Genomic DNA, 13,360 nt, shown 5'->3' with positions numbered 1-13,360 from the left:
AGACGGCCACTGAAGGTTCTGCTGTTACTGGCCATCAGTGTCTGCACCTCAACAGCCTCTGCCAAGCCTGTGTTGAGAGCTCTGTCTGCCACCACTGCCACCGGACTGCGTGTCTTCCATAGAACCTGTGCTGAGGTAGCTTTTTTTGGGCAGTCTCCTCTTCTGAGAACTCAGCCTTGATTGAATCACATGGCTCAGGGGATGATCTGAAAGATGGACTTTATTAAAAACACTTCCTAGGAGACTACTTTTTGTCCTAGAACCAAACTTGTGGATCTCTACTTGCTTTCCCTGGGATGAGCCCCTTTGTGTCTCATTTAAAAGACCCTGGGCACTCACTCCATGGCCAGAGATGCTTGAATCGTAGGTGAATGTAGATTTCAGAACAGAATGTAAATAAATATATGCGAATGTATGGGCACCTTCTGACAGACTTTCAGAAGTCTGTTATTGAATAGTGCTATATATATATAATCCTACCTCTGAGGTAGAGTAAAATCAACTCATGTAGAAGCTTTTTGGAAGTGCAAATGTGTCCCGGAAGACACACAGCTCTCCCATGTTCTGGGCCCGGGAGGATCTCGATAGCCAAGTCCTCCCAAGCAACTCTCCATGCCTTACACCAGATAATCGCTGCTCAAGGAGAGGGTGCCACTGGCCCTGCCAATGTGCTAGTTTCCATTTTCTTTTGTGGTAAGAGCTAAAACAAACAATTTGGAATTGTATAACTCCTGAGGAGCACATAATCCCAACTGGGATATTCTCCAGTTGAGACTTTCTCCAATTGGGAGATTTTTCCCTCTCCTGATCCACTTCTATTCAGCAGAGATCTCCAGCCTTTGAAGTTTTAGAACAATGCACAATTATTTAAGTCTGTGCACTAATACTTCATTAATGCATTTTAGTTTGTCATTCATGTCTTAGTCATAGACTTTCTGGAAAAGACTGTTTCTTAAACCAAATTTAGGACATCTAAATTTTGCACTTTTGAAATGCAAAAAAAAAAAAAATTTGTCAGTAGTGATTTACAAGTGGAATCATTCCACTTCCATTATGACATTTTTGACAGATTATATATATTAAAATTTGTGTGCTCACTTGGTTAATCTTTGACCAGGGAAATGGAAGATGGAGAAGAATGATAACAGTGATGATTAAAGAAGTAACAGTGATGCCTGTGTGCATCTATACATATAAAATGGAGTTAAGCTAGTGCAAGGGAGGAAAAAAAGTTTTTCTTGACGCTTTTAGGGTCCCTGGCCGAGTCTGAAAATTAAACCGACAAAGACAGGTAAAGAGGAGAAAAGCATACAAATGTATTTAGTATACATTTTACATGATATGGGAGCCTTCATAAGGAAATGTCCTGAAGAAATAGTTAAACCTGAGTATTTTTATGCTGGGTTTGATGAAGAGTGAACAGTTGAAGAGAAATATTTTAGGTCAAAGAACATGAGGTAATTGTAGTAAACTGGGGGAAACTTAGTGAGACCTGTTTGTTCAGATTCTTCTGGTGGTGTCACTTTGTTTTCTGAGATAAGGACGCTCCTTTCCTTAGGGTGTAGGGAGAGCGCCTCTCACATGGGGTTCTTGTGCCAGTGTTTCAGAGGAGAAAGAAGGACAGTGGCGGAGTGGGGAGAAGTCCTCTTTTCTCAGACTCCTTCAGCTTAAAATATTCAATATCCCGAAGTGCTGTGTTTTGGGGTAGCATATCCTGAACCCCCTAACTAGTCAAACATCAGAGAGTCCTTACATTCTATCTATCCAACCCCTGGTGTCGTAGCAGTTTCACAATTAAAGATCTCTTAACAGGTAGGGGGCTGATAGAGTTTTCAACCCAGTTTAACATGTTCAACCCTGTTACATGTCTCTCATACACAACAGGGATCTAATAAAAGACAAATTTATGACAAGAAGCCCTCCCACTCTGAGCTGCTTCCTTTAGCTGCTGCTCTCAGGGCCTCTGAGCAGGAAAGATTAGCACCCACTTCTACTACTCCCCTTCAGTCTCATATTTAACAACCTTTCCCAGGGCTGAGACAGTTATGAATATGTGGGTTTGCATTTTATTGGTTCTCCTAACTCAAAAATGGCCAAGGATTTTACAAGGCAATGCCTCTCTCAGGTGGTCCTTTCCTGAGCAGATGGAACTGCTCTCTAGGAATAACCTGCTTGGTCATATGGGTGGCAACTGTAGCCCCACACTGGGCACACTCATCAGGGCCCAGGAAAGGAGGATGTAGAAGCCTTTGAGAAGACCCAGTCCTTGAAATGTGGCCGTATTATATCTCATTGGTGGTATATGTAAGGAAAACAGAGCCCCAAATTGCAACAGGCTACATTTATTTGGTGCCTTAGAGCAGAGCTTCTCAAATTTAATGTGCTTATGACTAACCTGGGGAGCCTGTTGAAGTACAGATTCTGACTCAGTAGATCTGGGGTCAGGGCCTGAGATCTGCCTTTCTAACGAACTCCTGAGTGATGCTGAAGCTGCCGGTCTGTGGCACCACTTTGAGTAGCAAGTCTTTAAAGTTTGCCACGTATTCTCCTTGTCATCCCATTCAATCCTCATGACAAGCCTGTGAGGTACTTGACACATCCCCATTTTACAGAAGTGGAGGCAGGTTCAATGAGGTAAACAGACTTGCCCAGGGTTGTACAGCCATTCAATCATCGAAAGCCAAGTCCTGTGCTTTTCTTCCCACATGACTGGGGCTCCTCTGCATACCTCAGCTCTTGGCCCGTAAGGTTGCTTAGGGAAGTTACAGATCAAATCTCCCCATTTCAGAGAGCTGGTTGAGCAGTACACACACAGCTATGTATAATCCCAGTCCTTGTATCCTGTTAGATCTGCTCCTTTATGTTGCCTGTTAGCATGTTTTGGTTGGCAATTCTGTCATCCAACATACTTGCTATCCCTGTTCACTTTATACTGTATCCACAGGTAGGTACAAAATTCCTGATTTCTCATATTTGGATTATAAATAGGCTTTTCAGCGTTGTTTGGAGGATCAAGTATTGATGGGTACATGGAGGAGAAGTAATAACAGGCATATACATAGAATTGCAAGAAGAGATTAAACATCTTCCCATTGATGATAACAATTGACAAAATGAGAATAATAATAATATAAGCTAGAAGCTGACAAAAGCAAAGTGGGTAAGCACATGGGCTTTTTTTTTTTTTTTAAAGCACATGGGCTTTGAAGTTTTGAATCTTGCTTCTGCCTCTTACCAAATGAATAAATGTGGACCAGTTACTTAGCCTCTCTGTGCTTTGATTTCCTTGTATGTTAAAAGGAGATATGGTTTTTTTGACAACTAAAGGATTTAATTAATTCACAACAGTGCCCAGCACACAGTAATTGCTCCGTAAATAACAGTAGGCATCATTATTACCAATATACCAACCTCCTTATTTTTACGATAGAGCAGAAGAGGCCCAAAAAGCTTAAGTGACTTCAACATTTATTAACAAACAATTATGGAGCTTTTGCTTTGTAGCGGACATTTACTAGTTGGTAACTAGACTAATGTTATAAGTTGGGAAGTAGTAGAGCTGATAACTGAACACAGACCCTTTGATTTCTAGTCCATTATGATGAGTGTATGTTCAACACACTCGCTGCCACTCTGGGTTTGTAATGGTTCCTTGATATTTCAAACAGTTCCACAGGCAGCAGTGACAGCAGTAGCCACCAAACTGTATCTTCTGTCCCCATTTATCTTCTTGAGACAGAGGAGCCTGGGAGCGTGGACTGAAAGGCAGGGGGCCTGGAGCTGAGCCATAGGCGCTACAGAGCTGGCAGATGGGGTGCCTGGCATGCAGGTTGGGAGTGCTCAAGCCCAGTGCCTGGTATTGTTCGCTCCAGGAATAACTTTCCAACCCCACCCAGAGATTGTTGGGTTTAGAATTGGCATCGTTTACCTGGCTGAAGGTAGTGCTCCTGGTGTCTCTCCCCAAGTACTGCAGGGAATCTGGTTACCCTGTGCTGAGAGGCAGGGCACCCCTTGCAGCTGACCCTTCTGCTGCTTTATGCAGTTCTCCGTTTCGACTGGATTTAAAAGCCTTTGTCACCAGGGCATCTCTGGCTCTGAGCTTTGGTAGTTTTGTTTGGAACAGCCTCTCCCCAGTGTTCAAGTTTCAGGTAAGGCCTCTGGTGTGTAACTAAAAGATAAGAACAAAGAGAAATAAAAATCTTTTATTACTTCTGTGAAACCAGGTATGTGCAAATAAACAACGAAGAAGTGCAACTGAATTCAAGAGAATTGTGTGAACTCCCAAGGGGCTATTACCCTTCTCTTCAAACCAAGAGTTGCTATTTCACTACTTTGTTTTCCTCTTCCTTTAGAATGTAAATTTATGGTCACCAGTGGCAATTGGAAGGGTACGTTCCTTTAAAAACAGCCTCTTACTGCCAATATTTGTCTCACTGCAAATTATTTCAATGTTAGCAAATAATTCCTTCAACAAAACTACCAAACCAATAATATCTCCTGTATATGAAGGCTGTGTGTGCAGAAAACCCAAGAATGTTGAAAACAGACCTTCATAGAGACTCTAGCCCAGGGGAATTCACTGTCCCAGTTACAGTGTTTTTGGATTGCAAGGCATAGGGGGCTCCAAATTGTGGAGTGTGCAAGCTGGGAGATGCTGTGGTCCTTTGCCTTTACACAGGGAATGAGAAGTTAGTAATGCTGACTTCCCAATGCATTTGTGATTTATGGAATTGGACAAAGTTCAATTATTTTAAATGTTGTTTTATCACAGTAACACATGAACGTGATTTCAGAAGTTGAATGGGACTAGTAAGCTTCCTGCTGGAGCTACATTTCTCTCACGCATACACATTTCACACTCCAAAGGCAACTATTTTCTATTCTTTAAGCTCTTTATTCTTGAACTGGGTCCATTTTTCTAAATAATACACACACGCTGCTATCGTTTATCAATTTAGACATTAAAGTGTATGAGGATTCTAGCTCTCTTACCTTCTATCCCATCCTGCAATATATCAAAGTTTTATAGCAAGTCAGATTCTGGGTTTTCATTATTTTGCATGGAAATATCATTCATTGCCAAGCCTAGAAGTATGATTATATTTTCCATAAATGTTGTTACTGTTGTTGTTTTCTGGGCTCAGTTTTCTGCAGCTGTTGGGACATTTTTCATCAAACACTCTCTTCCCCTTCAATGACCAGAATTTGCTGGGTTTTGTGGTCGATAGACCTCTCCACTGCCAGCATCTCTTCTGTCAGCACATTCATCTAGATTGATTCCCTCTGGCTTCCGCCCAACCTCCCTGAACAGCAAGATGTGAGGCCCCACAATGGCCTAAGATTCGTAAGTAGGCAAGAAGAGAGGACAATGTAAATAAAGGGAGGAGGCAATCTTGAGCATGCAACTGTCTAGAAAGAGTTTTCTGAGCTCTTTAGATGCTGCGAGCTATAAAATCTTACCATAGTGTAAATGTGGACACTGAGTCAGGGGACAGCTTTAGAATCAAGTGGGGGTTGTCTGTTCTCTTCATAAATATGCCATGTACATTTGGACAGCCTGAAAATCGATTCCATTCAGAAACACATCATCTGGCTCACAAAACTTGGACTCACTCATCCCATGTTTAACCATCAGGTCCCCTTTGACTGTGTCTTCCTACTCCTCCTTTTCTCATCACTAGTTGAGGAAAGTCAAGCATCTGCCAGCACTTATATTCCAGCCTCTATCACAGATCCCTAGAAGTACCAAGCACAAAGGGAATCAGTGCCTGAGCAACCACACACAGGCATGCACATACGTACACACATCCCCAGATATAACAAAGGGATCAAAACGTGTGCATGTATGCATGCACACACGTGCACACACACGTATACACACACATATTGATCTGCTCTGGGTTTTTAATTCTCTGTGATTCTTATAAGACCTTGAACACAGACATCAGAACACCTTTTAAACTCTGAGATGGAGACAACATGTGACATATTTGCCAGACTTTATGTGTATTCCTGTCTATGAGGATGAGAACCACTCCGGAATGTCTGTTTCTTTCTGGCTAGAGAAATAGAAAACGTAATAATGGATAGAGGCATTGGCAGGGAAGGGATATTGGAAAGCCTGAAGACCAATTCTGTTGCATTTTTGCTTTCAAACCCAGGATACAGGAAAACATGATTTACAATAACCAATGCAAGTTATTCCAGATTATAAGCCAAGGACATGACAAGAAAAATTCTGGTAAGTAGTTTTAATAAAAACTGAAAATTTCCCATCTCCTTGCTAGGGATGGAAATAACTCTCAAAAGATTTATATAGTTGTTAGTCTTCCCATGGCCAAGGGAGACTCCTACACTTTCTTCCAGGCTTGTTACTGGTATTTAGTCCACTACAGCATCAACTGAGATTTTCTTTATGAAAATTTCACATTAAAAGGCATAAATTCCAAGTGGGAAAAACAAAGCCTAAAAGTGCATTCAAATCTTGTCTAAAAGGAAAAGAAATGTTTGATTAATTGTTGGAATTAATATATGCGAAGGTAGGATTTGTGGTCCATAAACCAAACGGGGTGGTCTGCAGATGATCTAAAGACAGAAAAATTGTGAGTCTTTAGCATTGTTCTTAGGAGAAGCTGCTAAGAAGCTGGCATTATAAGAATTGGGGCCACGTAGCAGGTGTATCCCCAAACCCGGAGATGGATCTCAGAGGATATTAACCTGAAGCCCGGGCCTTGCTCTTGACTCCTGTTCCTCTGACTCCACATTTGATAAGAACACGTTTGATTATAATCTGGCTTTCCGTATAGAGTTTCCTATAGGGAATGAATACTTGATCAAATGGCATGAACATCCCAGGTGGCCTGTCAACTTTGGTTCTCATTGCAAAAAAACTGGCCATCGGTTTGTGCACCACTTGCTTTAGAGGTGGGTTTTGTTTTGTTTTTTTTAATATATCTTCATTGGAGTATAATTGCTTTACAATGGTGTGTTAGTTTCTGTTGTACAACAAAGTGAATCAGCTGTAAGTACACATATATCCCCACATCACCTCCCTCTTGAGCCTCCCTCCCATCCTCCTTATCTCAACCCTCTAGGTCGTCACGAGTGGTGGGTTTTGCATAAGCCTGACTTCTAGAGAGCTAGCATGTTATGGTATAAAATCAGATTCATTAACCTGCAAATTTGAGGTGATCCAACTAATTCACTCCTCTCTCCCCCTACAGTCCTGTTCCTGCCATTTGCAGAGCCCAGGGCAAAAGTACAAATGGAGGACTCAAGCCTGTCTTACCCCACTTTTCTTCCCACCAACAGCTCTAACCATCACAACAGGGGGGTGGGGGGTAGTTGGGGGGGCCAGGTGAGCATCCATAGGGACACCCCAGTCATCAAGTCCAAGATCTGTCCCTGTCCCTGCCTACCCAGTAGCCACTGCTTGGCCATTTCTGGAGCCCAGGGGTGTGGATATGGCAATGGCTATCTTTGGGAGAACAGACTCAAGGAAGAGTCTGGCATTTGCTACAGGCCATTTGGCGAGGATGTTCTGGGGCTGAGGGCTGACCTCAGGGCAGACACACCTCCTTGGCTTCATGGACGCCCTCACTATGTGGAGAGGGGTTTGCCCAGAGGAAGACCAGAGTGGGGCCCAGGCCATTGGACAGAGTTGCCCAGTTCTAAGGGTGACACTGCCCACATGACCAACCTTTCTCTACTTTTAGGACATTCAGGAGTGACCGTATTACCTCTTGGGAGGACCTCTCTATCTCAGCTCTCTAAAACTGCAAGACTTCCGAATAGAATGTTATTTGCCAACTTGTGATCCAAGGGGTATCTGATGCAAGTCTGTGGGCCATAAACAAAGCCATATACTGTTTGAAATTGCTCTTCAGAGAACTGGAAGTAACTTTGGGGTTCTCTATTAACATTTATAGAGGTTCCTCAGGCAATTAGACTGAATTCTGACCTATGTAGAAATGAAGGCCAGGGTCACAGCCTCATCTCTCCTAATTACAGGGTCAAGGACATGAGACTTGACTTAACTGCTAATGGAAATCCTTAATCTGAATGAACCCGAAACGCTTGGCCCAGGGAAATTAGCACATAGTGTTAGCAAATGACATTCAAATTGTTTTAAAATAATCTAATCTTCCAGAGCTCTGTGCTTGGCTGATGGAAACAAAAATTTGAAAGGAACAACCTGGAACTTACTGGCTTATAAATGTGCTTTGGGGCAGAATGATTGCAAAAGCGATCACATTTTGTTCCAAGAGATTTCACTGCTTTTTCACAAACACTCTATCCAATCTTGCTTATAGAACAAAACCACAGAGCTGCATTAAGAGTGGAGCAGAAAAGGATTTTAACCTACTCAGCCAGCTGGTCTATCACCTAGATTATACAGGGTGAGGAGGAAGAGAAAGATGTAAACATAATGTGACACACAGAGCAATTTCATGTGATTACCTGATAGAAGATGCCTTAAAGGTAAATGGATGGGAAATCAATATTTACAAAGTTCAGGGTGGGATGACCAGTTGGTCGTTTCTGATAATATTGATATAGCTAAAGAGCTGTGGCCAGGAGAAGACTGGCCTCATTGGCTGTTCATATAATTTTATTTTTATTTTATTTTTTTATTTCATGTCAATCATTCATCCAGCAAATATTTAAGTACCGGCCAAATGCAAGGCATTGTTCAACATGAGAGCATTTCTATAGATTCTTTTCCTTTGCTTCCTTTCTTATGTTTTCTTCTACTTTCCATCTTTATTCCATCACTAGGGAGGTAGTATAACAAAATAATTAGTCATGCAGGCCATGTAACCTACAGGAAGTTATTTCACATCTCTGAATCTTGTCTTCCTCATCTGGGATAAATAAATAGGGATAGTGAAAGTGCTTAGCTTACACTGGTGGCTCAGCACACTCTAAGCTCCCAATAAAAGTTAAATATGAAAAAAGGTTAGGAAAGAGATCATGATAATTTGCTTTATAGGCTGCTGAAGCTAACTTAGAGGCCACTTTTAGGAAAGAGTAGCATTAGCCAGAAATGAATCAAGGATGATATTTGTGACTTCCAATGTTTTATATTTCTTGAGCATAAAGAAACCACCAACATTAGCTGAGCATATACCTTTTCAGGATATAAACAAAACTTTTTGAATATGTGATATTGGTTGGGGAGAAAACCAAAAACTTTTCCTCTACCCTCTTAGGTTTGGTGGCTGAGGCCCTGAAAAAGAAACTGACATAAGACAGATTATCAGGAGAAGAAGGTTTATTTCATATCAATAGGGAAGGTCTCACAGAAATGAAGCGAAAACTCCAAAGAGGCAGATAGACCTGGAGGCTTATGTACCATTTTAACAAAGAATGATAAATGTGGAGACATGACAAAAGAAAAAGGATCTGAGCTTCCAGGAGTAGTAAATTATGGGAAGGTAAATACATGAGAAAGCTAATGGAAGATAAGGGTTGTTCATTTTTGTAAGGTTTGTAAGGCAGATTCCTCTCAGTGCCATCTCTGGGCTAAGGGTCTAGAGTTGTCTCCAGTGACTAAGAATCAGTCTACCCTTCCTGGTACTAGAGTGTTGGGCAGGGAGGACATCTTCATGAAGGGAAATTTATGTCCTGCTTTTAGGCAAATAGGATGGAAGCTAGAGAGCTTTGTTCTGTGTCTGTTTCTCAGTTGCCTTCAGCTCAAAATAATCCTTATGCCAAAGTGGCATATTTGGGGTGGCGTAGTCTTATCCCTTTATATTATAAGGGGACAAGCCACGGTACTTACTCTCAGCTGTGATTCCATAGTGACCAATCATTCCTTCCTCCTTGGTTTGCCCACTGGAGATCAGAAACTGTGTTTGGCACTTGGCAGAGTCCTTGTGCATTTAAGTGGCTCCCTGTTTGTGGAATGAGAAAATTTTGGTAGATTGGTGCTCCTCTCTGTAGATGAAACAAAAAATACCACACAACTGGATAAAAACAATTCGGGCCATTAAAAAATCTTTAGGGTGGGCTAATCTGGCTTTATTAGATAATCAGTGTGTATGAAATGAGCAAAGAGAAACTAGTTACAGAATCCTGCCATGCACAGGGTTTCTTTGGTGGTGGTTGTTGTTTTTGTTTTAACTCAACAAATGTAAATTCTCAAAGCCTAACTTCAACTCATCAAATTCAATTCTCAAGCAATTGGTTCTATTGTTTTGCCTGCAAATTTGCCTGAGTCTTGATTACTTGGTCTGCCTTGCTACTAGAGGACCTCCAGAATTCATTGACAGGTCCTTTGGTTTTCCCACTGAATGGCTCTGAATGTGTTTCTTCTTGCAGGGGGTGGTGGAATTCTGGAACCATTTTGAGTTGGGAAACCATTTGTCGGTTGATGCCTGGTCAAATAGGTTCAGTCCCCACCCAACCCCATACCCATGTAAGGCCAAAGTAGCTTGAGGCTAGAGCAAGTATGAAGGTAAATTCAGACTATTGAATACATATACTCTAATACTGGGGTACAGAAACATATCGATTATTTATTTATTTATTTTATATATAATTTATTATAATATATATGTTATTATTTACTTATTTATTTATTATTTCCACACCAAACTCTCTCTCCTGTGGATAAAGTCTAGGCTCCTTTACACAAGAGGAAGTCTGGTGTAGTGGTTAAGAATGCAGTCCTGGAGACGGTCTGCCCGTCCAGGAGACGGTCTGCTACAGCCATCTTGCTACTAGGAGAAGGGGGTCTGCTGAGGGTGAGGCCAACATGGCCAAAAGCAAAGCTAAGACAGAGTGAGAAACCAGGTCCTGGAAATGCTGTGGGGGAAAAACTATGCCACCCCCAAGTATGCCATTTTGCCATAAGGATTATTTTGAGCTGGAGGAAAATGAGAATCAACAGATGCCAAAAGAAGCCTTCCTGGAGCTTCTCTTATCTGACTAAAAGCAGGAACTTCTGAGAAATGAAGACTGCCGTAAATCTCCTCTTCTGGGGAAGTTTTATGGCCATGAAGAGATGGAAAGTTGGCTCCGAGATGGACCTACACAAACAAACCTTCCTCCATTAGTTTTCCTATATTTACCTTCCCAGAGTTTGCTGCCCTTGGAAGCCTAAAACCTTTCCATTGTCTTGTCACTTCTCTACAAATGTACTGTTCTTTGTTAAGATGCTATGTAAGCCCCAAGTTCTAATCACCCCTTTGAGTTACTCATCACTGAGAATTTTTCACGAAGTATATGCACACTGCACATATTAATAAACTTTGTTTTTCTCTTGTTAATCTTTCATCAGTGAAATCTGCAGGGCTCCAGCTGGAGAACATAGGAGGGTAGAAAAAAAAGTTTTCTTTTCCTCCCCTACAATGCTATTAAAGAGCCCTGATCAAGCTGAGCTCAAAGCCAGAACCATCCCTAGATTTTTCAAACATGTAAGCCAAAACCATTTTTGTTTTGCCTAAACCATTTTAGGTGGGGTTTTTCCATCATTCACATTCTCTTCTCCATCTATCAAAATTTTCCCCGGTATCCAAGCCCAGTTCAAACGCACGCTCTATGAAGCCTTCCTTGTTCCCTCCAGGCAGAATGGCGTCTGCCTGCCTCTCTCCCTCTTTTCTGTTCCTGTGTAATACTCAGTTAACACTTCTCTTAATGCCCTTACCAATTATGCCATGGGCCGTTAAGTGCCTGAGAACTCTAAAGCTAGATTGCTTATGTTGCAGTCCTGGCTATAACATCTGCTAGCTGTGTCATATCTTCCCTAATAGAATATAAGGGGCTCAAGACAGAGATCTTGGCTTAAGCCATTTTCCTGTTGTGCCACCCATCTTGTTGTCCTATTCCCTTGAACAAGGCCTGTTTATAGACCTACCTATGAATCCTTGCATTGCCCTCCACCCACTCTCTCAATTAGAAGACTGATTTTCCCTTGGTCTTCCTACTATGCTCAGTCTCCAGGTCTTTGCCAGGCCCTGAAAACATGTTAGAATCCGGGACTTCCTAAACCTTCTCCATTCTGTTGATGCCTGATCAAGGTTATGACATAAACGTACAATCTCAGTGACTGACTCTTCCTTTCTAGATTCTGGAAATGGCTGGTACTTAAAGACAGATGAATGTTGCTTCAGTGGTCTATCTTGACTGCAGTTGACTCATTCCCAGAAATACGAAGTAATTTCTATTCCCTGGCTATTAATAAATGTCAGTTCCAGATCCATACTGTCTTGCCTTTGCTTTCCTGAAAGGCAGTCTGAAGGGTTAACTGTTGACATAAACCCTTTATTCAAATGAACAGACTCCAAAGAGTTCGTGGAAAGAATATTAAATCCAGATATTCTACTAAGATGCTGCCCTTGAGCTAATGGGAAAATAAAAACAACATAATTTAATAGAGTCAAATGCATATAAACACAGAACAGAAAAGATTGAAAGCTTTTAGACAATGACCTATGTTATGGTCCCATTTCTGTCACTTAATAAATAGATGACAGTGGGCAAATCACATAATTTCTGTGTTCCCTTCAGCAAAATGGGATTAATAATAAGCTATTTTACCTCTATTACTGAGATCATCACTGAGTTGTGATGATGACCAAATTGGCTGGTGTATAGTGGCTTTGCTACACATATAAGGTATTGTTGTTATTATTACTATTACCAAGTGATCCAGGGTGTGAAATCTAATTTCTCAGTGAGACTTTTACACAACAACATTTGGTAATGGTTGAAATCCAACATCCTTGTGAAAAGCAAGTTTGACTCTTTATGAATTGGTCCCATTTATTTTGTGGGTAAATAAAGTAATGTATGAGTTTCTGAAGTCTGTTCCTGCTACTTTCATGTTTAGAGCTGACAACCATAATTAGATTAGGAAACAATAATGTAATATAACTACATAATTATAATTCTTATGACAGATCAATGAAATGGAGCAGAAAAGCAAGTGGGAGTATTGAACTGGAGGAATCCAAGTTTGGGTGTTGGGTAAAAGGTTCTTTAGGCTCCTTGTTCATGCTGCTTGAGCTTACCCCATCCCAATCGGCATTGGTTTTCCTGCTTTAACATCATACAGGTTACACTCAGACTTCTTCTCACCATGGTGTGAACTTAGATTCTTAGGAGCTATGAAATTTGTCTCCCTAAAGTACTCCTTGGCAAGATTAATTTAGCTGATGTCTGCCTGTAGAGTTACCATGTTGACATTGCAAAAGCAATCTGGGTAAAACTGATGGTGCCCTAGCACTAATCAAAGCAGTGACACCTAACCTTACTAATAGTCACTGATGATACTCCTTAACACCAGCAACTCCCAACCTCGACTCCCTGAACACCTCTACACAGACAAGGTCTCCTCATAGGTTGGCCACGCAGC

At 41.4% G+C, this 13,360-nt stretch overlaps 1 protein-coding gene across 3 annotated transcripts in view; it reads right to left on the bottom strand.

The window, feature by feature from the left end:
* Window positions 1–13,360, bottom strand: part of LOC141275931 (uncharacterized) — a 247,128-nt gene that overhangs the window by 56,079 nt on the left and 177,689 nt on the right. For all 3 annotated transcript variants that reach the window (XR_012324616.1, XR_012324615.1, XR_012324620.1), the window contains one exon: window positions 3,929–4,168. The gene's annotated coding sequence lies outside the window, so the exon portion shown is untranslated. The remainder of the gene's footprint in view (window positions 1–3,928; window positions 4,169–13,360) is intronic.

This window comes from Tursiops truncatus, chromosome 11, assembly GCF_011762595.2.
Source record: "Tursiops truncatus isolate mTurTru1 chromosome 11, mTurTru1.mat.Y, whole genome shotgun sequence".
Taxonomy (NCBI): Eukaryota; Metazoa; Chordata; class Mammalia; order Artiodactyla; family Delphinidae; genus Tursiops; species Tursiops truncatus.
Note: the sequence above shows the minus strand (reverse complement) of the source record. Positions and strands in the feature narration are given on the sequence as shown.